This window comes from Natrix helvetica, assembly GCF_964273705.1.
Source record: "Natrix helvetica genome assembly, chromosome: 14".
Classification (NCBI taxonomy): domain Eukaryota; kingdom Metazoa; phylum Chordata; class Lepidosauria; order Squamata; family Natricidae; genus Natrix; species Natrix helvetica.
This window is the reverse complement of record NC_138564.1, coordinates 5,309,629-5,333,633: the sequence shown is the minus strand read 5'-3', so window position 1 is coordinate 5,333,633 and position 24,005 is coordinate 5,309,629. Positions and strand designations below refer to the sequence as shown.

The window sequence follows — 24,005 nt, the reverse complement described above, 5'->3', positions numbered from 1 at the left end:
TTTTAAAAATAATAAATTGCAGGATGTGCATCCAAACAGAGTCTTTTATTAACAGTTTAGATCCTACTTTAGAAGTGTATGCTCGTGATTTCTGAAAGCTTGCTGTTCAGGTTCCAGAACTCCTCAAAAAGTTTTATTTTGTTTTAAGATTGGGAAGACAAGTGTAACGGCATATGGGAAAGACCTTGAAAGATTGGGAGAAGGGATGCTGCCAAGGGGAATGGTCAGATTAGAGATGGTGTAGCCAAGAGCTGCATAATACAGCTAGTCCTCGACTTACAACCACAATTGAGCCAAAAATGTATGTCACTAAGTGAGACATTTGCTAAGTGAGGTTTGCTCCTTTTACGACCTACCTTGCTACATTTGTTAAGTGAATCACTGCATTTGTTAAGCTAGCAACACGGTTGTTAAGTGAACCTGGCTTCCCTATTGACTTGGCTTTATCAGAAGGTCGCAAAACGGGATCCCATGACCTTGGGACACTGCAACTGTCATCAATGTGAACCAGTTGCCAAGCCACTGAATTTTGATCACACGGATATGGATAATGCTGCAAAGTCCGTATCTGTGAAAAATGGCCCTACGTTGCTTTTTTCAGTGCCGTGCTAACTTTGAACGGTCACTAAATGAGCTGTTGTAAGTCAAGAACTAATTGTTGGTAGAGAAAGATGCTCAGAAGGGACCCTCCCTAGTTACTCATTCAAGGAGGCAGCTGTAATGGTATATGGCAAAGACCTTGTGAGATGGGGAAAAAGATGCTACCAAGGAAAGAGTCCGATAAGAGACCGCATGGCCCAGAGCTACATAATAGGTAGAGAAAGATACTCAGAAGGAACCTTCCTTAGTAGGTGGGAAAGACCAAGAGAGAGCAAAGAGATGTACATATGGAATGGTCAGATTAAGAGACAGCATAGCCCTCAGATGTCTAATGGGTGGGAAAAGAGGCTGAGAAAGTAGAATACCCTCCCCAGTTTCTTGGGCTGTAAAGGAGATGGCTGGAATGGTATGTGAGAAAGACTTTGGGAGACAAGTAGAAGAGAAGCTCCCTAGGGAATGATTAGATAAGAGACAGCATAGCCCTCAGCTGTAAAAGGGGTGGAGAAAGAGGCTCAGGGTTTCTTCCTATGTGATTGGTAAAGGTGACATTTGCGGCCATACGTTGAGGACCACTTGTAATTTAATGATAGCAGGAGCAAGTGTCTGCTGAAGGAATGTTGTGACCTTATAGAAACGTCTGGTGGAACCACAGCCAAGAAATATGGAATGGCCCCACAAGGAACTATTATGGCTGCAGAGCTTACCCTCTATCCAACCCACTGGGACATCCAAATCCATTTTATGGACAAGCCTGTGTACGTAAGCTTTGGGAAGTACCTTCCATGGTCTCCCGCGTTGGAGAATGTCGCTTGTAAAAAGGCACGCAAGGACATGGCTGTAGAAAAGCCACACACTTGAAATAAGGACAGGGGCTCTCGCGTTGATCGTCCATTCTTAAAAATAGCTGTGGCAGGCGTGCAAGAAAAGATCTGAAATATTTCTTTCTATTTTCTTCTGCTTCTTTTGAAATGGCTCATCTCACCTGGCCTGAGCCAAACATCATCAGACCTTGCTTTAGTAACGGATAACAGCTTTACAGAGTTGGAAGGGACCTTGTAGGTCATCTAGTCCAATTCCCCACTCAAGCAGGAGACCCTACACCCTTTCTGAACAGATGGCAGTCCAATCTCTTCTTGAAAGTCTCCAGGGATGAAGTTCCCACAATTTCTGAAGGCAACTTCTGTTCCATGGGTGGATTGTTCTCACGAAATTCCTCCTTGTTTCCAGGTTGAATCTCTCCTTGTTCAGCTTCCATCCATGATTCCTTGTCTGGCCTTCAGGTGCTTTGGAAAATAGCTTGACCCCTCCTCTCTGTGGCAGCTCCTCAAAAATTGGAAGACTGCTATCCTGTCTCCCCTGGTCCTTCTCTTCACTAGACTAGCCATGCCCAGTTCCTACAACTGTTCATCGTATGTTTTAGTCCCCTAATCATCCTGGTTGCTCTTCTCTGCACTCTTTCTAGAGCCTCAACATCTTTTTTATAGCATGGTGACCAGAACGATGTAGTATTCTATCTGTGCTCTTACTAAGGCTTTATAGAGTGGGATTAGTACCTCCTTTGATCTTGATTGTATTCCTCTCTTAATGCAATTTAGGATTGCATTAATACCGCGGTGTTCTCATTCCTATTTTTCTTTTCTTTTCTCCTTCTCCTCCTAAAAGGGCTAAAAGATTTGGTTTCCATCTTCAAGAGTCCGTGTTCCATTTAGCACAAGAAGAGATCTCTCTTTTCATCCTCCTCCTCTTTCTTCCAGTTGCTAGGCAGCTGCCTGATCACCGGGCGAGAAGAAGTTGCAAATTGGGAATGCAAGTTGATTGCAGTCTTCTTTTGTCGGGGTGGGGGGGGTGGAGGAGGGGAAAAGGAGGAGGAGGACCCCTTGGTAGGAAACGTCCACCTCACCCCTCCGAAATACCTTCCAGAGGATTCCTTGGAGCTGAGAAGGAGGGGGGATTTCAAAGGTAGCGTTATGCTTGGGCCCATCGGGGTCCTGGATGCCAGGGAGGACACCCACCATCCCATCCCTCGATCTCCTGGTAGGTTCTCCCCAAGACCTGTTGAAGTCCTCCTGGACCAGCTTTGGGCAGGGAGGAAAAGCCGAAGCCCTTTCCATACAGCTAGCTCTCCCCCCACCCCCCTGGCCCACCTCCCCTTCCCCACGCTTCGTTTCCCTGCATTATGCTGCTGCTCTCTCTCTCACGCTCTCTCTCTCTCCATCCATCCATCCACCCCACCAGCAGGTGGTGGGCCTTCTCCCAGCCTGATGCTCGGGTGGAGGAGAGTTTTCTCCGCCGAGCCCAGGAAAGCCATCTTGGTAGGTGTCCAGGGCGTGCGTGCATTTGAGCTCTCTGCACAGCACACGCGCGCGCCAAAGTGCTGCTGTGCCATAGGCTGTGGCGCCTGCTGCATGGCCAATGATGCGCCCTCCCTGCCTCCCCGCACAGAGTCCCAGGAGCCTCTGGACAGCTCACAGGCGCACGGGGGGTTGCCAGCTCTTCTTCTGCTGCTCCTTCCTCCTCTTCCTCCTCCAGCCTCCTCTCCTCCTCCTCTCTGCGGCCACCCAGGGCTCGTTCCTCTTGATTTTATTTTCCAATTGGTTATTTTCTCTTCCCCCTGTCTCTTCTCCGCTCTGGTCTGCGAGGATAAAGGCTGCATTTCTGAAGGTAAGGCATCCGGTGATTGGTTTTGTTTTACGTTTTTGCTGACCGGTCTGTTCCCATTTGACTCCTTCCTCCTAAAAATAGATTTATCTGCTTAACTGGCTTAAGAGGGTCACCCACCCTTTGCCTCCCTCCCTCCCTCCCTCTCTCTCTCTCTCTTTCTCTCTCTCTCCCCTGGCTCCCTCCCTCCCTTTCTTTCTCTCTCTCTGTGTCTCTCCTCTCTCTGTTTTTAATTTTCTCTTCCCTCTCTTAACCTCTTTCGGGGCTGACCAGCCACCACTGCAAGGGAGGCCATCCGGATAGCAGCCAAACTTTGGTATTCTGCTGGAATGTAGCTGCTGGGGGTGGGTGGGTGGGGGGCTTTGATGGCCTTCAAAAGCTTCCCAGATAAAGGGAGAGGAGCTTGGACAGTCGGAAGAAACGGGCTCTGGGTCTCTGAGGCCGGCAGCATAAGATCTGCACCGGATTAAACCCTTTTGCTAGATTATTCCCCCCCGCTTTCCTCTCTCTCTCTCTCTCTCTCTCTCTCTCTCTCTCTCTCTCTCTCTCTCTCTCTCTCTCTCCCTTTTGCTACATTATTCCCCCCTTTCTCTCTCTCTCTCTCTCCCTTTTGCTACATTATTCCCCCCTTTCTCTCTCTCTCTCTCTCTCTCTCTCTCTCTCTCTCTCTCTCTCCCTTTTGCTACATTATTCCCCCCTTTCTCTCTCTCTCTCCCCCCCTTTTGCTACATTATTCCCCCTTTCTCTCTCTCTCTCTCTCTCTCCCTTTTGCTACATTATTCCCCCCTTTCTCTCTCTCTCTCTCTCTCTCTCTCTCCCTTTTGCTACATTATTCCCCCCTTTCTCTCTCTCTCTCTCTCTCTCTCCCTTTTGCTACATTATTCCCCCCTTTCTCTCTCTCTCTCTCTCCCTTTTGCTACATTGTTCCCCCCTCTCTCTCTCTCTCCCTCCCTCCCTCCCTCCCTTTTGCTACACTATCCCCCCCCCTCTCTCTCTCTCTCTCTCTCCCTTTTGCTACACTATTCCCCCCTTTCTCTCTCTCTCTCTCTCTCTCTCTCTCTCTCTCTCTCTCTCTCTCTCTCTCTCTCTCCCTTTTGCTACACTATTCCCCCCTTTCTCTCTCTCTCTCTCTCTCTCTCCCTTTTGCTACATTATTCCCCCCTTTCTCTCTCTCTCTCTCTCTCTCTCTCTCTCTCTCTCCCTCCCTCCCTCCCTCCCTCTCCCTTCCTTCCTTCTCTGGAGCTGCTCTGCCCTTTGGCCATTTGCTCTCCCCTCTGTGCCCCTCTCCTGCCCACTCCCCACTGCCGTCCTCTCTTCGGGGTGATGCATCGGGAGGAGAAAGTACGTCCATCTTTTTTTTTTAAAGGAAAAGAAAGGAAAAGTCTGTGTCATCTCTTCTCCCCCACACACACACCAATCCCGGATTTGATCTTGGCCTCTTCTGAAAGCTGATGTTGTGGAAGCTGCTTTGCAGCCGCGGTCTGGAGGTCTGCACCAAGGGGAAACTTTGTCATTCTGCTAATCGATATCTTTCTGCCCCCTCCCCACCTCCCCCACCCCTCAATTCTCCAGTTTCATTTCCTTCCTCTTTGATTTCATGGGACCGTGGTTTTTCCAAACAGCCTTTGAGCCTTGAAATGCCTGCTCTCGTTATGCCTCTTTCCCTCTCTCTCTTTCTCTTCCTCCCTCCCTCTCTCTCTTTTTCTCCCTCTCTCTTTCTCTCTCTCTCCCTCTCCCTTTTTCTCGCTCCTTTTCTCTGTCTCTCTCTTCCCCCTCTCTCTTTGTCTCTTCTTCCCCCTCTCTCTTCCTCTCCCTCTCTCCTTTTCCCTCCCTTTCTCTGTCACTCCCTTCCCCCCTCTCTTTCTCTCCCTCTCTTCTTCCTCCTCTCTTTCTCCCTCTCTCTCTGCCTCCCCCTTTTTCTCTCTCCCTCTCCTTCCTTCTCTCTCCCTCTCCCTTTCTCTCTCCCCCTTTCTCACTCTCTCTCTCTCTCTGTCTCTCTCCCTTCCCCCTCTCCTTCTCTGTCTCTTTTCTTCCCCCCTCTCTTTCTTCCTCCCTCTCTCTTCCTCTCCCTTATTCTCTCTCTCTCCCTTTCTCTTTCTTCGTCCCCTCTCTCTTTCTCCCTCTCTTTCTCTCTCTGCCTCTCCCTTTTTCTCTCTCCCTCTCTGCCCCTCCCTCTCCCTTTCTCTTTCTCCCTTCCCCCTCTCTCTTTCTCTTCCTCTCCTTCTCTCTCCTTCTACCCCTTTCCCTCATTCTCTCTGCCCCTTTCCTTCCTTCCCTCTCTCTCTCTCTCTCCCCCTCTCTGTCTGTCTCTGAAATGTTTGGGATGAAATTCACCATGGGTTTCCCCCCCCCCCCCCAAGTATCTCTTTGCCTTTTTGCATCTTGGCTGCCTCTGGGTGGATGATGATGATGGGTGGTTGGGAGAAGGGGTTGCACCAAACCTCGCTTGGAGGAGGATGTGATGGGAAACTCTCTTGCATTTCCAAGTTATCCCTCCCTGGAGTTTGGCAAGCTGGTTCTGCCAATGGGAAGGATTCATTGGTCTAGATATATCCTTTGGGGAGCTTCTGAATGTGTGCAAGTGTGTACATGTTTGTGTATGTGTACAAGTACAGTTATGGTACGTGTATACGTATAAGTATTGGTATAGTTGTTAAGGCACAAGGCTGGAAACCAGGTGCCCATGAGTTCTAGTCCTGCCATGAAAGCTAATTTGGTAAGTGGGCCAGTCACCAGGAGACGGTGAGTTCTAGTGCTGTCTTAGCCATGAAAGCAGGCTGGGTGACTATATATCAATCACCAGGAGACGGTGAGTTCTAGTCTCCTCTTTGGCATGAAAGCCGGCTGGGTGACTTTGAGCCAGTCCCTCCCTCTCTCTCTCTCTCTCTCTCTCTCTCTCTCTCTCTCTCTCTCTCTCTCTCTCTCTCTCTCTCTCTCTCTCTCTCTCTCTCTCTCTCTCTCTCTCTCTCAGCCCAAGCCGGTTCTTAAGTGAATTACGCCTGATTTTGTGAATTCTTTGCCCTGGTTGTTAAGTGAATCACTTAACTGTAAGCGAATTGTGTGCGGTCATTAAGCAAATCCAGCTTCCCTCCCCCCCCAATGAGTTTGCTCATAGGAAGACAACTGGGAAGATCAAGCAAATGGCAGTCATGTGACTCTGCGATGCCCCACCAATTGGTCGTACTAAAGCGCCTGCATTTTAATCCCAGGACCGGAGATGCTGCAGTAGTTGTAAGTGTGAGGACCGGTTTCAAGGCACTTTTTCAATACCGTTGTAACATGAAATGGGCCGCAGAACCTCTTCCTTTCAACGTCTTTTGAATTGTCAGCTGGCCAGAGTCCTTCCCTGAGATAGCAAAAGCACCTAGACATATATACCGCTTCATGGTGCTTCCCAGCCCTCTCTAAGCGGTTTACAGAGTCAGCCTCTTGCCCCCCAACAATGTAGGTCCTCATTTTACCCACCACAGAAGGATAGAAGGCTGAGTCAACCCTGAGCTGGTCAGGATTGAACTCCTGACAGTGGGCAGAATTAGTCTGGAATACTGCAACCCTTGTGCACCGTGGAAGGAGGGAGGGAGGGAGGGAGGGAGGGAGGGAGGGCAATAGCCCTTAGACTTATATGTCACTTTACGGTACTTTCCAGCTCTCTCTAAGCAGTTTACAGAATCAGCCTCTTGTCCCCCAACAATCTGGCTCCTCATTTTACCCACCTCGGAAGGTTGGAAGGCTGAGTCAACCTTGAGCTGGTCAGGATCGAAGTTCTAGCAGTTGGCATAGCATGTCTGCAATACTGCATTCTAACCATTGTGCACCATGGAAAGAAGAAAGGAGGGAGGGAGGGAGGGAGGGAGGGAAGGAAGGAAGGAAGGAAGGAAGGAAGGAAGGAAGGAAGGAAGGAAGGAAGGAAGGAAGGAAGGAAGGAAGGAAGGAAATCAGCATATTGCCCCTAACAATCTGGGTCCTCATTTTACCCACCTCGAAAGGATGGAAGGCCGAGTCAACCTTGAGCCGATCAGAATTGAACTGCTGGCAGCCGGCAGAATCAGCCTGCAATACTGCCTTCTAACCACTGCGCCACCACATGAGCAGATACAGAAAAACATACATACATACAATCATACATAAATAAATGTTAGATGTCAATTCATCTGGGACCTTCTATTCCTTACCACCACCCCTTTTGGGGTGGGGGTGGGGTGGGGAACAAGACTCATCCTTCATAGCTTCGCATTGCCTGCTGTTGTTAAAACTCATCATTCCATCTTAATGTCTTTGTAACCCCCATCAAGCGGCCCCTGAGAAGTGAAGTGCTGGAATCAATAAGCAAAGACAATCGCTAAGTAGCAGCAACCCAGAGGAGAGGCTCCCCCCCCCTTCCAAAGGCATCCCTGAGATAAAAGCCGCGAGCTATCCGGTCTACCTAATAAATAAACATGTGGGCATCTTAATAAAATCGCTTCCACCGCAGCCCCGCGAGAGCCGCGCAGGGCTTCTTCAGACGTGCCACGAACCATCGTGGCTTGCTTGTCCATCAGGGAAAGGCGGCTGAGCGAAGGGGAGGCGGAGAGCTGGGAATTTTTAAGTAGACCATCTCAGCTCTGTTTTGCCATCTTGGGGTCTTCTCGGTCTTCAGAGCCTTGGACGTAGGAGTTAAGCAGACCCTCACCCAGTTAGGATCGGGATGAAAGACCACCAGGAACCTTCAGCATTGTAAGAGGTCAAAAAAAAGGGGGGGGGGAGGAAATATGCTAAAAGCAAGCAGCGGGATTCTCTTCCCATCCCGTTGCCAAGGAAACCCTATGCATCCATGAAGTTCACTTGATGTGAAGCAGACTTTACTTTGTATAGCCTAAGCCTAAAATAGGCCTAGCAGATTTATTTATTTATTTATTTTAAAAAAAGAAATCTGCTGTTGTTGTTCAGTCGCTAAGCCGCGTTTTTGCGACTTCACGGACCCCAATAGCACGCCGTGTCTCCAGTGGTGGGATTAACAACCAGTTCGGGGATTGCGCGCCGCACCACTTAACCTGCATTTTTCGGAGTATAAGACGCACCTTTCTCCCCTCTCCACCCCCAAAATAGGGTGAAGATCTGGATGCATCTTAGACACCGAATGCCCAAAGCCCAAAATGGATATGCAGAGGGTTTGGGAGGCCTGCAAAGGGCTCCTGGGGGCTGGGGAGGGCAAAAAAATGAGCATAAAATGGGTCATTTCCTCTCCCCCAGCCCTCAGGAGCACTCTACAAGCCTCCTAAAGCCTATGCATGTCCTGGGTGTTTTGTTTTTTGCAAAAAATGGGCTTGTTTTTGCAAAAAACAGGCTACTTTTTGCTCAGTTTTGCGCTCCCCCCCCCAGCCCCCAGGAGCACTCTATAAGCCTCCCAAAGCCTATGCATGCTCTGGGGGTTTTTTGCAAAAAAATGGGCCCGTTTTCATGAAAAACAGGCTGTTTTTTGCTCATTTTTGCCCCCCCCCAGCCTCCAGGAGCACTTTGCAGGCCTCTCAAACTCTCTGCATCCCCGTTTTTCACACAAAAAAACAAGGGGTGCAAAGGGTTTGGGAGGCCAGCAGAGTGCAAAAACCTCTTTAAAAAATTTACCTCTTCAAAATCTTGGTGCGTCTTATACTCCGGTGCGTCTTATAGTTGGAAAAATACGGTGCCTTCTGCATTACTGCTGGGGGGGGGAGGGGGACGGACAGCTGAGTCGAGGCGAATCAGCCGAGAAGATATAGGTGAGGGGCGCAGGGGCGGGTGGACAGGCCCACCTGATCGTTGGAGCGAACCAGTTTGCACACACCAGTCCTCCTGTCCTCCACTATCTCCTGGAGTTTGTCCAAATCCACATTCATTGTGTTGATGACCCTATCTAACCATCTCCTCCTCTGCCCGTCCCCTTCTCCTTTGGCCTTCCGTCTTTCCCAAGATCGGGGTCTTTTCTCCAAGGAGTCCCCTCTTCTCCTTAGGTAGCCAAAGCATTTGAGCTTCAGCTTCAGGATCTGTCCTTCTAAAGAACAGAGTTGACTTCCTATAGGAGGGTCTGGTTTGCTCTCCTTGCAGTCCGAGGGACTCTCAAGAGTCTTCTTCAACACCACAATTCGAAAAAGGACTTGGCTTCCTTCCGCCAAATCCAGGAAAAAAAGGTCTACCTCTCTCGGTTCCCTCAAAAAATAGGTGGGATGGGCCTTTTCAGTAATGGCCCTCATATTCTCCAGATCCAGTCCTATGGAATGCTTGAATCCATGTGCAGAAGAGTAGTGGGCTTCTTAGGGAGGGGAACTGTTGAAGCTGAGTGTTGTGGCCCACCAGCAGAGCTGGTGGCAGACTCAGACAGTGAGGAGGTTGGAGAGGAACATGGGCCAGTCCTGGAGTCTGGGGAAGGCTCGGACGAGGGCTCTGCGTCGGAGGCAGAGATGGGGCCAGGGCCGTCCAACAGTTATCAGCTGCCTTCGGAGTCGGAGATCAGTGGGGCAGAAGAACAGCTGGAGTCTGTTCCCTATGTGCGTATGTGCAGAGCTGCCAGCTAAGGAATAAGGGCCAACTCAGGAGTAAAGCCACAGGTGGATGGTGAATGGCCCCGCCCATAGGGAATAAAGAGGAGCAAAAGAGGAGGGGAGTTTGCAGGAGTTCAAACCTTTAGGGTGAAGATCTGTTCCAGACTTCTTGCCAAGGAATTGCTGCTACAGCGTGGCATTTGAAAGATATCGGCCTGGCAGCTCTCCAAGCCTGATAAAGGTCTGTGGTTGGGAAATCTCATGAAAGACTGCTGGCCAGACTTTGCTGGAGAGGAATTCCCTTTAATCTAATTAAAAGAGGTTTTATCGGGACCAGGAGTCTGCTTCATGATCTTGGGAAGCCTAGGTCAGAAGGCTGAGAAGATTCCTTGGTCTTCTAAGATCTCCTAATCCAGAACCAAGCACTGGAGATAGGACTTGACCCATCTAATTATTACTATTATTTGGAAAAGGACCAGCTTTTTGGTAAGAGTCTCAAAGCAGAAATGCAGATTAGAAGCTCTGAAAAGGGCATCTGAACAACAAAATAGAATGGGCATCAACGCAATAAAAATAGGACGCAGGAATCGAACAGCTAATAATTTGCTGCTCTTTTGTGACTTCTTGAAGTGGGGGGAAGAAAAGAAAGAACTTGGATGGCTTCCAGAAGCTGAATTTCTACTTAGTTGGCCAAGGTTTTCTGGGGTTGGGAGTGGTGTTGCTCCCAACCCCAGAAAACCTTGGCCAACTAAGTAGAAATTTTTGTTGCTGCTGCTGTTGTTGTTTTGAAATGTGGGGAAACAAAAGAGGAATTGGCATCGCAAACCAGGTGGCCAGACGATCCTTTTATTCGCCTGCAGTTCCTAAAGGGATGGACTGCAGCTTTGCTGGACAGCCAGGAGAAGCCTGCGGTGAGCTGCCATGCCTTCTGTTGGGCCAGGCTGCTCGATTAAAATCCTTTGGCTGCAGACGGTGGCTGGGAGCCAGTTGACTTGGGACCATGATCCGAGCGGAAAGTGGATGGGAAACACAAGAGCCGCTATACGAAGGGATGGACCATGGGTCAGCGAGCCTGGCTAAGGCCATCTAGGAGGTTTCAGGGTTGCTACTATGTTTGTTGACCTGAGCAAGAAGAACTTGGTGAACTTGGCTTTAGAATAGAATAGAATAGAATAGAATAGAATAGAAGAGAAGAGAAGAGAAGAGAAGAGAAGAGAAGAGAAGAGAAGAGAAGAGAAGAGAAGGTCAGGACAGGACAGGACAGGACAGGATAGGATAGGATAGGATAGGATAGGATAGGATAGGATAGGATAGGATAAGAAATCAGAATAGATAGAATGTAGAGTGGAGTGGAGTGGAGTGGAGTGGAATGGAATAGAATAGAATAGAATAGAATAGAATAGAATAGAATAGAATAGAATAGAATAGAATAGAATAGAATAGAATAGAATAGAATAGAAGGTCAGGATAGGATAGGATAAGAAATCAGAATAGATAGAATGTAGAATAGAATAGAATAGAATAGAATAGAATAGAATAGAATAGAATAGAATAGAATAGAATAGAATAGAATGTGTGATTGGACACACAAGGAATTTGTCTTTGGTGCAGATGCTCTCAGTGTACATAAAAAGAAAAGATACATTCATCATGAATCATAAGGTGCAACACTTATTGAGAGTCATAGGGTACAAAGAAGAAATCAAATCACACTAGAAAACAATCAATATAAATTGTAAGGATATAAGCAACAAAGTTATAGTCATACAATCATAAGTGGGAGGAGATGGGTGATAGAAACAATGAAAAGATTAATAATAATAGTAATGTAGACTTAGTGAATAGTTTGACAGTGTTGAGGGAATTATTTGTTTAGCAGAGTGATGGCGTTTGGGGAAAAAAACTCTTCTTGTGTCTAGTTGTTCTGGTGTGCAGTGCCCTATAGCATCGTTTTGAGGGTAGGAGTTTAAACAATTTGTGTCCAGGATGTGAGGGGTCTGTAGATATTTTCACAGCCCTCTTTTTGACTCGTGCAGTGTGCAGGTCCTCAATGGAAGGCAGGTTGGTAGGAATTGTTTTTTCTGCAGTTCTGATTCTCCTCTGAAGTCTCTGTCTGTCTTGTTGGGTTGCAGAGCCAAACCAGACAGTTATGGAGGTGCAAATGACAGACTCAAGATAAGGCAAACTTTCCCTCTGCCCATTGGCCATTGTTGAGCTCTGCAGACACATGAAACGAGAGCTAGGATACAGCTAGTCCTCGCCTTACAGCCGCTCATTTAGTGACTGTTTAAAGTTACAAGGGCGCTGAAAAAAAATGTTTGACTTAGCACCATTTTTCACAGCTGCGACTGTGTCTCGTGATCCCCTTTTGCGCCCTTCTGACAAGCAAAAAAGGGACGTGGTGGCTCAGTGGCTAAGACGCTGAGCTTGCCAATCAGAAAGGTTGGCAGTTCGGCAGTTCGAATCCCTAGCGCCGTGTAATGGAGTGAGCTCCCATGGCTCGTCCCAGCTTCTGCCAACCTAGCAGTTCAAAAGCACGTTAAAAAATGCAAGTAGAAAAATAGGGGCCACCTTTGGTGGGAAGGTAACAGCGTTCCGTGCACCTTCGGCGTTCAGTCATGCCAGCCACATGACCACGGAGACGCCTTCAGACAGCGCTGGCTCTTTGGCTTTGAAACGGAGATGAGCACCGCTCCCTAGAGTCGGGAACGACTAGCACAGACGTGCGGGGGGAAACTTTACCTTTGCGACAAGCGAAGTCAAATGGGGAAGCCCGATTCACGTAACAACTGGCTTACTGACTTATCAACTTCAGCAATCAACATAACCACCCTGGCAAGAAAAGTCGCAAAACAGGGCAAAAATACTCACTTCCCACGTGTCTCACTTAACGAGAGAAATTTTGGGCTCCGTTGTGGTCGTACGTCGAGGACTACCTGTACAATACGGGCAATCCCCAAGCTAAGGACATCTGAGGTATAGAGAGCTCCTCTCTCCAAACAGACTCCTCTTACTAAAAATGGACATATGGTCTTCTCCTTCCTTGAGCCACGAACTGCTGAATCTGTACAATCTTTTTATGAACTTCTCCAGCCGGGTGTTTTGAAGGCACAAACCTGTTTTCAGCAGTTCATGAAAACATTGCTCGGCCAGGGGCCGTTGGAGAACGCCAGCCATCATTTTTAGAAATTGTTTCTAAGTAGGGGGTCCCACCGTGGATAGACACTGGAGTCGAAGAGCGAGTTAAGAAGGGGACTCGATGGAAGTGTCACAGAGAGACCTAGCCTGCAGTCTTTGTTTTTGAGGACCAGACAAAGCTGAGCGAAATGAAACCAGCACAATTGTTGAGAGAGGAGGGGAGAGGAGAAGGGAAGGGAAGAAGGGAAGAGGGGAAGGGAAGAACGAAGAGAAGTAGAATAAGAATGAGGACAAGCAAGAAGAGGAGGGGAAGGGAAGGGAAGAGAAGCGTGAATAGAAAGAGAATAAGAGGAGAAGAGAAGAGAAAAATAAAGATCCTCTTTATTGTCATTTTTTACTGTGAAGACACTGGCACACATTAAAAATGAAATTCTATTGCCCACTCTCAAAAGTTTGTGTGTCTGTGTGTTTGTGTGTATACTCTGTAAACTGTTTAGAGAGGGCTCTAAAGCACTGTAAAGCGGTATATAAATCTAAGGGCTATTGCTCTACCTTCCTTCCCTCCCTCCCCCTTTTTCCTTCCTTCCTTCCTTCCTTCCTTCCTTCCTTCCTTCCTTCCTTCCTTCCTTCCTTCCTTCCTTCCTTCCATCCATCCATCCATCCATCCATCCATCCATCCATCCATCCATCCATCCATCCATGGTGTGCAGTGGCTAGAAGGCAGTATTGCAGGCAAACTCTGCCCGCTACCAGCAGTTCGATTCTGAACCGGCTCAAGGTTGACTCAGCCTTCCGTTCTTCCGAGGTGGGTAAAATGAGGACCCAGATTGTTGGGGGCCAGAAGCTCTGTAAACTACTTAGAGCGGGCTGTAAGGCACTGTGAAGCAGTATATAAATCTAAGTGCTATTGCTATGAGAAAAAGTCTTTGGTTTTGGCAAACACCTGCAGAAGTGTCCTTGGCTCCCATGGGTCATCGTCTTCATGGTCTGGAGCCTTCGTTTCAATTCACCCTCCCCCCTGGTTCTTTGGCAAGCTGAGAAGTGATAATAGTCAAAGCAACAACGTAAGTGTGCTTTGAACTTGACACAGTGCTTATATGCCAAATGTCCTGGATAGAAGGAAGTGAACTACTTTGCCAGAACTGTCACTGTTAGTTTGGCACATTTGATTAAATGTACAACAACATGCCTCCTTGTTATTGACAAATTAATGCTGCATCTGTCTTAAAAGCTCCAGGAACCTTCTAATTCTCTAGCAGGCACGTAAGAACTTAATGCATCCCCCCCCCCACTCCATATATTTGTTTTTTTTCCAGAGTTGCTATGACATCCATGGAGAAGCTTGCTGGGTTTATTCAAATGAGTGTCCTTCCCCCCCCCCCTCCGCTCTTTCTTTCTTTTTTAGTCTGCCAAACTCTCTTATCTCCATGCATTCAAGGTACTCTAAGCTCTCTGATCCATTATGAGTAGATCCCCCATTTCCCGACCTTAAAAAGAGAGAGAGAGAAAGAGAGAGAAAGAAAGTGGATGGGGAAAATAATTGGACGTGATGTGAAATATAGAAACAATTGCCTTGTTTGAAAATGGGCTTTTAATGACTTTTCTTTTGGTTATTAAGAGGAAGGTTTCTTTGCTGGAGGGGGAAGTATTGTTGGCCTATGGAAAATGGGAAGAAATTTGATTGGGGCTAAACACAGTAGACAAAATAAGGCTTCTTTTGCCCTTTAGAATCATCATATTTGGCCCTTTACTCTTCTCAAACTTCTAAATAAGGGAGAGGGTGGCCCACTTATTTCCTAGGAATTCCGTGGGGCTTCAGAGCACCTTTAAATGTCTAGGGAGATTCTCAGCGCTCCAAGTCCTGGTTGTCGCAAAGGGCCTTTTTTTTTTCCAAGAGGCAAATGGACTTTTTGGTTTTTCTTTGAAGATGTTTCGTTTCTCATCCAAGAAGCTTCTTCAGCTCTGACCTGGATGGTGGGGAAGGGAAGGATGGATGCTCCTTGCAGACAGCTGGTACAATGCAGTGAGCCAGTGGTGGGTTACGACCAGTACGCCCTGGTACAGGTACCGTTCCGGTACGGTGCTCTGGAGGGCCCACCTGCCTGCCGACCCTCCTTACCGATATTTGAAGTTTTCGGTGCTTCCGCGCACAGGCACGGAGTGTACGGCACCTGCGCGATGCTCCACTGAGCAGCTGGAGCATCGCAGAGTGTTGCGGGCGGTAAGTAGGCATGCGTGCGCTGCACGGGTTTATCTGGTGGGCGCCCGACCCCGTTGCACCGGGATCTAGAACCCACCACTGCAGTGAGCCATATGTAGATCCCTTCCCTTCCTTGCTCCCTCTTTCTCCTCCTCCCTCCCTCCCTCCCTCTGTCTCTTTCCTTCCTTCCCCTTCCTCGCTCCCTCTTTCTCCTTCCTTCCCCTCCCTCCCTCTTTCTCCTTCCTTCCCCTCCCTCCCTCTTTCTCCTTCCTTACCTCCCTCCCTTCCTCATCCTCTATTCCTTCCTTCCTTCCTCTCCCTCCCTCTTTCTCCGTGCTTCCTTCCCCTTCCTCGCTCCCTCTTTCTCCTCCTTCCTCCCTCCCTCCCTCTGTCTCTTTCCTTCCTTCCCCTTCCTCGCTCCCTCTTTCTCCTTCCTTCCCCTCCCTCCCTCTTTCTCCTTCCTTGCCTCCCTCCCTTCCTCAACCTCTATTCCTTCCTTCCTTCCTGTCCCTCCCTCCCTCTTTTTCCTTCCTTCCATCCCCTTCCCCTTCCTTGCTCTCTCTTTTTCCTTCCTTCCTTTCCTTCCCTCTTTCTCCTTCCTTCCCCTACCTCCCTCTTTCTCCTTCCTTGCCTCCCTCCCTTCCTCATCCTCTATTCCTTCCTTCCTCTCCCTCCCTCCCTCTTTTTCCTTCCTTCCTTCCCCTTCCCCTTCCTTGCTCCCTCCTTCCCCTTCCTCCCTCTTTCTCCTTCCTTCCCCTCCCTCTCTCCCTCTTCCTCCTTCCTTGCCTCCCTCCCTTCTTCATCTATTCCTTCCTTTCTCTCCCTCCCTCTTTTTCCTTCTTTCCTTCCTTCCCTCTTTTTCCTTCTTTCCTTCCTCCCCTCTTTTTCCTTCCTTCCTTCCCTCCTTCCTGTGTTCTAATCTTCTTCGCTTCCAACATGCCATTCCTTGCATTCTTCCACCCATGGTCCTCAATTGTGGTTTGGTTTGACATTACAAGAATGCAAAGAGACTCAATTCGAGATTGTTCAGGACGCAGAAGGTGGCGGCGCCTTGCTTTTAATCCCCCACTGCATTGGGCTGAAATATAACCCCCCTCCCCCTTGGGGGAATTACTGCTAATAATTGGGGGCGGGAAGACCAACGGCGTCATTTGTCTTCAGACCTGCTAAATAGAACTTCCCCTGGAGAATCCACAACACGGCATGACACAAATTGAAAAATGCTCTCCTTCTCCCAGCTCATGCACAAAGGCGTGGACGATGCTCGGGGATCTTTTTGAGATGCTGTACAAGTCAGAACCAGCTCTGCCGTGAAGTGATGTGACTTGAATGATTTCGAGCATTCCTGGAGGTGCTAAAAGAAATGAATGAGTCTCTTAAGGGGAATGGACATCGTAGCCTTCCCATTAGCCTAGCATGACTGAACATAAATCTGAACATGAACTCTGGAAAGAGTGCAGAGAAGAGCAACCAAGACGATGAGGGGACTGGAGGCTAAAACATAGGAAGAACGGTTATATGAACTGGGTAGGTCTAGTCTAGTGAAAAGAAGGACCAGGGGAGACATGATGGAAGTCTTCCAATATTTGAGGGGCTTCTACAAAAAAGAGGCAGGGGTATTCAGAGCACCTGAGGGCAGGACAAGAAGCCATGAATGGAAACTAATCAAGGAGAGAAGCAATCTAGAACTAAGGAGAAATTTCCTGACAGTGAGAACAATTAATCAGTGGAACAGAAGTTGCCTCCAGAAGTTGTGAATGCTCCAACACTGGAAGTCTTTAAGAATATGTTGGATAGCCATTTGTCTGAAATGGTATAGGGTTTCCTGCCTAGGCAGGGGGTTGGACTAGAAGACCTCCAAGGTCCCTTCCAACTCTGCTATTGTATTGCATTGCATTGTATTGTATTATTATTGTCTAAGAATAACTTTGCGGCAGTAGAACCATTGCTGGAAATGCAAGCGAAGCGTGAGCCTAAGGTGATCAAAAGTTAGAGCAAGGAATTTGGAAGGCCCCCAGAAACAAGTTGGTAGGTTCTTTCAAGCTTCTTCACCCTAATCTCAAATCAGTATCTAACCTATGGTACACCTTTTCCTGGGTTATGGCACTCAATCAACAGAGATGTTAATGAAATAACAGAATTGGAAGGGACCTTGGAGATCTTCTAGTCCATGGGTCAGCAACCTTTCGGACCTCAGAGACCACTAAATTCATAATTTAAAATCCCGCGGACCACTAATATGATCTGCCTAATGACCGGCTGGGTGGGCGTGGCTAGATGGTCATTTGACTGGGTGGGCGTGGTCAATTCAATTTCACTCACGTCGAGGGGTGCCTTGCCAGCCTCTACTCGCCACTCCTCGCCTGCCCTCCCGGGCTCCTTAGGGCCCCCAACAGGAAGCCGTTGCTGGAGCTAAGCAGCCACCAGGAGAAAAGAGTTGGCAAAACAGGTCAGTTCAAATTGGATCTGTCCGAGAAGGAGGCTCAGCAGAAGCACCTCACTGAGGACTAGGAGCATAGGCTTTCCAAGCAGAGGGAAGACCTGCGGGAGTGCAAGGCCAGGTGCCGGTGCCTGGCGGCTCAGCGGGCTGAGATGGTCAGCCATTGATGCAGTCCCCCTGGAACAAAGTCCTCCAGCTCTTGCCTCCCGCCTTCGCCCAAAGCCCCCACCAGGAGTCTGAAGCAGATCCCAAGTCGGAATTTCTGCCCCTCACCGACCCACAGAAAAAGACCCTAAAGGGGGAGATTCTCTGCAGCAACACAAGCATTTATTGCACCTATCGGTCCTAGGGGACATAGTTTGAGGATCCCTGATTGAGTGCAATGTAAAAATTGCAATTATTTTTTCTGTGGACCACCAAAATTTTCTCATGGACCACCAGTTGGTGAGCGCTGTTCTAGTCAATTCCCTGCCCAACTAGGTGACCCTGTCCCATTCCAGACAAATGGCTATCCAACATCTTCTTAAAGACTTCCAGTGTTGGGGCATTCACAACTTCTAGAGGCAAGCTGTCCAACGGATTAATTGTTCTAACTGTCAGGAAGTTTCTCCTCAGTTCTAAGTTGCTTCTCTCCTTGATTAGTTTCCACCCATTGCTTCTTGTCCTGCCCTCAGGTGCCTTGGAGAATAGTTTGACTCCCTCTTCTTTGTGGCAACCCCTGAGATATTGGAAGACTGCTATCCTGTCTCCCCTAGTCCTTCTTTCTCTTAAGCTAAACACACCCAGTTCCTGCAACCGTTCTTCATGTGTTTTAGTCACCAGTCCCCTAATCCTCTTTGTTGCTCTTCTCTGCACTCTTTCTAGAGTCTCCACATCTTTTCTACATCGTGGCGACCAAAACTGAATGCAGGATTCCAAGTGGGGCCTTACCAAGGCCTTATAAAGTGGTATTAACACTTCACGTGATCTTGATTCTATCCCGTAAATAAAATGGAGAATGATGGCTGCGTCTGAAATCTAGTACTTTGCTTGCCCTTTCTTTCTAAGGATATTTTGGGATGGGCCACGCCCACCAGAGGCCATCTTGTGAGTGTGCCCATCCCGTGCCCTATGCATTCCAGGTGGATTAATGCTCCCAAAAATATTAGCGAGCGTTATTTTCTCCTCATGACATCCAGTTGAGAATCATGGAATGAACCACGTTTTCTCTGAATCGTAGAATATCTCATCTTGGTTGCCCCCCAAAATATGGGAGATATTTTTGCCCTGCTTCTGTTTTCTTTTTTTGTAAAAAGTTTTTTTTATTTTTCCTTTCAAATTCATTCTTAGATATACATTCTTATCATTGTGATTAAACATATGTCAATTCATATCATTTCCCCCCCCTGTATATTTACATTTTGATATTTTCTTATTTCGCCTCCCCCTATTTTAATCATGTGTCATCTGAGATATTTATTTCATGTTTTGTTCCTTTTTCTTTCTATTGATATCTTTTTTCGAGCCACTCCTAAAATCGCCCCCATGTCCTGTGGTACACTCATTCCTCTTTCTCCTTTATTCTCAATGTCAGGCTATTCATTTCTGCACAGTCTACTATCTTCTTTATTACCTCCCCTTCCGATGGGATTTTGTCTGCTTTCCAGTTTTGTGCAAATACAATTCTAGCTGCTGTTATTATTTCTACAATCAAATATGAATCTTCTTTACTGTATTTCTCTGGTAGAATACCCAATAAAAATATCTCTGGCTTAAACTCCACGGGTTGATGTATCATTTTCTCTAACCATGTTTGTATTTAAACCCAATAGCTTTTTGCATCCCTACACATCCACCACATATGATAATATGTCCCTGGCAATTGGTGACATTTCCAACATTTAGTTGATTTATCTTTAAACATTTTTCCTAATCTTTCAGGTATCATGTGCCAAATATAAAACATTTTATATAAGTTCTCTTTATATGCAATTCTCTTCAGGGGTGGGTTCCTGCCAGTTCTAACCTCTTCTATAGAACAGGTTTCACAAATCTACAGTGACGTTTAGAACCGGTTACAGCTCCCTCCCCCCCGCCTGTCCGCACATCATCAAGATGAAGAGCGAGAGGACGAATTCTGGGAGTTGAAGTCCACAAGTCTTAAAGCTGTCAAGTTTGAACACCCCTGGGTATTTTTTTTCTAAAGGGTTAGGGGTGCAAGAGTCTTGTAATTTGACAGCTTTAAGACTTGCACACTTCAATTTCAAAGTTCCTGAGCCAACTTGACTGGAGGAAGAATTCTGGGAGTTGAAGTCCACAAGTCTTAAAGCTGTCAAGTTTGAACACCCCTGGTTTTTTTTTTCCTAAAGGGTTAGGGGTGCAAGGGTCTTGTAACTTGACAGCTTTAAGACTTGTGTGCTTCAAATGCCAGAGTTTCTGAGCCAACACTTTGGTTGCTAAGCAACAGCGTTGTTAAGTGAGTTTCACCACATTTTACAAGTTGGCCACGCCCACCGAGTCACATGGCTGGCAAGCCACTCCCACCCGGTCACATGGCCAGCAAGCCACTGCTACCCGGTCACATGGCCGGCAAGCCACTGCTACCCGGTCACATGGCCAGCAAGCCACTGCTACCCAGTCACATGGCTGGCAAGCCACTCCCACCCGGTCACATGGCCATCAAGCCACTGCTACCCGGTCACATGGCCGGCAAGCCACTCCCACAAAGCAGGCCACACCTACAGAAGAGGTTCTAAAAAAATTTGAAACCCACCACTGGTTCTCTTTATACGCAGAGCCATTTCTGAGGGCATTGCCCTGTCAGCTCCAGCGCGTGGCTGGCCAGCTGATTCTTGGCCTTGACCTTCAGCTCTTTTTTGCCCTCAGGAAAACTTCTCAAATTTCTGGTTTGCGCATTGCGCCATTTTTCGCCCTCCCCAGGCTCCTAGAAAGCCTCTGGAGCCTGGGGAGGGGGAAAAACGGACATACCGGGTCCACCCGAAGTCGGAAAATGGGCCGTTTCCAGCCTCCGGAGAGCCTCCAGTTGGGTGGGGAGGCCGTTTTCACCCTCCCCAGGCTCCAAGAAAGCTGTGAACTTTCAGGGGTGGGCATGCATGCTTTTGGCATCCTATTCTATTCTATTCTATTCTATTCTATTCTATTCTATTCTAATATTCTATTCCAGTGATGGCGAACCTGTGTGGCACGCGGAGCCATTTGTCAGGGCACGCGAGGCGCTGCCCTGTCAGCTGGCCAGCATGCATGCGCGCGCTTGCTAGCTGAGTTCACCATTTATAAAAGCCATTTTTCGCCCTCCCCAGGCTCCAGAGGCTTTATAGGAGCCTGGGGAGGACGAAAAGAGCCTCCCCCACCCGTCCGGAGGCTTCCCAGAAGCCTTCAGAATGCTTAAAACGACCCTCCGAGCAAACCGGAAGTCACTTCCGGTTTGCTCAGAGGGTCGTTTTAAGCGTCTATCCCTGAAGCCTCCGGAGGGCCTCCTATAAAGCCTCTGAAGCCTGGGGAGGGCGAAAAAAGCATGTAAAAAAGGGGGGAGTGGCTGTAGTGCGCGCATGTGTACTGGGGGGGTTGCGCATTGCATTATGGGTGCGGCACGCCCGCACACGCCCCCCCTGCGCTCCCCCCACTTGTGGCACGCGAGCCAAAAAAGGTTCGCCATCGCTGTTCTATTCTATTATTCTATTCTATTATATTAGATTTATTGTATTATATCTATTCTATTCTATTCTATAGATTAGATTAGATTAGATTAGATTAGATTAGATTAGATTAGATTAGATTAGATTAGATTAGATTAGATTAGACTAGACTAGACTAGACTAGACTATTATACTATACTATACTATACTATACTATACTATACTATACTATACTATACTATATTATATTATACTATATTATATTATATTTATTATATTACATTCCACCTCCTTTTCTTTACCTCCGATACAAATGAAAAAGGAGCCCGTTCCTTGCTGTGGAAGCTGTAAGTCTGCCTCTGAATCTTTCAGTAGGGCTAAACAGATCGCAGGGTTTAAATTTCAGTCTTTACTCAGAAGTGGGGAGGAGAACTACCAGGGTTTCCATACAATGATGCCCTTGGAACAAATAGAATTGTTTCGGGTCTGCCGTCGGTGTTCCATGCTTTTCTCTCTTGTAGTTCTGATTTATCATTTTTAATCAGTTTTTTGAAGATGGGCTGGTGAGCTGCAAATGTAGGAACTATTGGGTGGTAAGTATTGGCTTTGTGGGTTGTCCGAATAGTTAGCATCAGGGAGAACGTTATTGTGCTTTTCTACGCTGTGGTTTTGTTCGGTTCCTGCAAACAGTACCATGTTCTTCAGCGTGGAGATATTTCCTCCAGTTTGTCTCCGAAACTGACAACCTGATAGCTTCCTAAAAAGTCCATTTTGTTTGGAGAAATAAAAAAAAACAGACCTCAGTACGCAAATGCGTAATTATTTTTCTTTCATTGAGCGAGAAAGGTTGAAACCTCAGTCTTGCTGTTCTGGGGTTGCAGGCAAGGGAATATAAATATCAAGCGTGCAAAAGATTTGCAGCCGAGCGAGAGGAAAGCCAAAACCAGCATGAAACAGGAATAGCAATTGGATCCCAGCCTGGATGGTTAAGGATGGCCGACTCTTCAAACGCTTTGCTAAAGTTAGCTCCTGATGCCCTGAAGGCTGTGAAGTCCGTGCCAAGACGGGCACGGTTGGCCCCTGGCACAGCTTCCGCAGCTAACAGAATAAGAATAAGCACCCACAACCTCTGGAGGCAAGACATTCCGCTGGCTAATTGTTCTCACTGTGGGTTCCTTGGTACTGTCTGAGCTTAGCTGTTTTCTTGCAGATCCTTCCTTCTAGCAGTGATGATGTTACCTAGTTAGGCGATGAAACGTCTGCAAGAAAACCACTAAGCTCTGAGAGCACAGTTCAACCCTGAGCTACCAATATTACCTGCTGTTAGAATACAGGCTTTTTATGAGTCTCCATTCCTCATCAAGGACGGTGGCTCAGTGGCTAAGCTTGTCGATCAGAAAGTTCAGCAGTTCGAATCCCTAGTACAATACAATACAATAGTAGAGTTGGAAGGGACCTTGGAGGTCTTCTAGTCCAACCCCCTGCCTAGGCAGGAATCCCTACACCGTTTCAGGCAAATGGATATCCAACATCTTCTTAAAGACTTCCAGTGTTGGGGCATTCACAACTTCTGGAGGCAAGCTGTTCCACTGATTAATTGTTCTAACTGTCAGGAAATTTCTCCTCAGTTCTAAGTTGCTTCTCTCCTTGATTAGTTTCCACCCATTGCTTCTTGTTCTACCCTCAGGTGCCTTGGAAAATAGTTTGACTCCCTCTTCTTTGTGGCAACCCCTGAGATATTGGAACAATACTATCATGTCTCCTCTAGTCCTTCTTTCTCTTAAGCTGAATATACCCAGTTCCTGGAACCGTTCCTCATATGTTTTAGTCTCCAATCCCCTAATCATCTTTGTTGCTCTTCTCTGCACTCTCTCCAGAGTCTCCACACGAGTCTCCATAATGGAGTGAGCTCCCGTTACTTGTCCCAGATTCTGCCAACCTAGTAGTTCATAAGCACATAAAAAATGCAAGTAGAAAAACAGGGACCACCTTTGGTGGGAAGGGAATAGTGTTCTGTGCACCTTCGGCATTGAGTCATGCCGGCCACGTGACCACGGAGATGCCTTCGGACAGCACTGGCTCTTCGGTTTTGAAACGAAGATGAGCACTGCCCCCTAGAGCTGGAAACGACTAGCACATATGCATACCTTTACCTTATTCCTCATCAGTTGCTTTTTTCTATCTTTTGCCCCTAGATAAGGAATTTGAGATACTTTTGAATTACAAGGGTCAAAAGCCACTGAGAATTGGAATAGAATAGAATAACAGAATTGGAAGGGACCTTGGAGGTCTTCTAGTCCAACCCCCTGCCTAGGCAGGAAACCCTACACCACTTCAGACAAATGGTTATCTAATCTCTTCTTTAAAACTTCCGGTGTTGGAGCATTCACAACTTCTGGAGGCAAGTTGTGCCACGGATTAATTGAATTTTTTTTCCCTTCCCCGTTCTTGTCATTTTCATCCTTGGGGGAAAAAAAATGGCGAACAATCGCCGAAATTGTTGCAAAAAGAGTACAAACAGTGACCATTTCTCGTTTTCAGGTTGGAAATGAGTTGCCATCCAGACAACCTGCAGCAACACAGAAAACATTGGAGCGAGTCCTTTTTTTAAGAAGAGAGGGAATCGCAGGAGTTTCGGTCTGATGTCATCAGCCTAAACCGAGAGAATCACCGTTGGTAAGTCATCCACGTTTGGTATTCATTTGGCATTCGGTTTGTTTGTTGGTTTGGTTCCAGACCTCCTGGATGATCTTGGAGAGAAAAGGGGGGGGAGGGGGAAGACAATATAGGATACGAGGACTCTGTGTGATGATACCTTCCTTCCTTCCTTCTTTTCCTGT

At 47.5% G+C, this 24,005-nt stretch overlaps 1 protein-coding gene across 2 annotated transcripts in view; it reads left to right on the top strand.

The window, feature by feature from the left end:
* Positions 1 to 3,173: 3,173 nt before the first annotated feature.
* The window catches only part of RIMBP2 (RIMS binding protein 2), a 104,755-nt gene continuing 83,923 nt past the window's right edge, over positions 3,174 to 24,005 (top strand). For both annotated transcript variants that reach the window (XM_081966848.1, XM_081966847.1), the window contains exons 1-2: positions 3,174 to 3,261; positions 23,707 to 23,841. The gene's annotated coding sequence lies outside the window, so the exon portion shown is untranslated. The remainder of the gene's footprint in view (positions 3,262 to 23,706; positions 23,842 to 24,005) is intronic.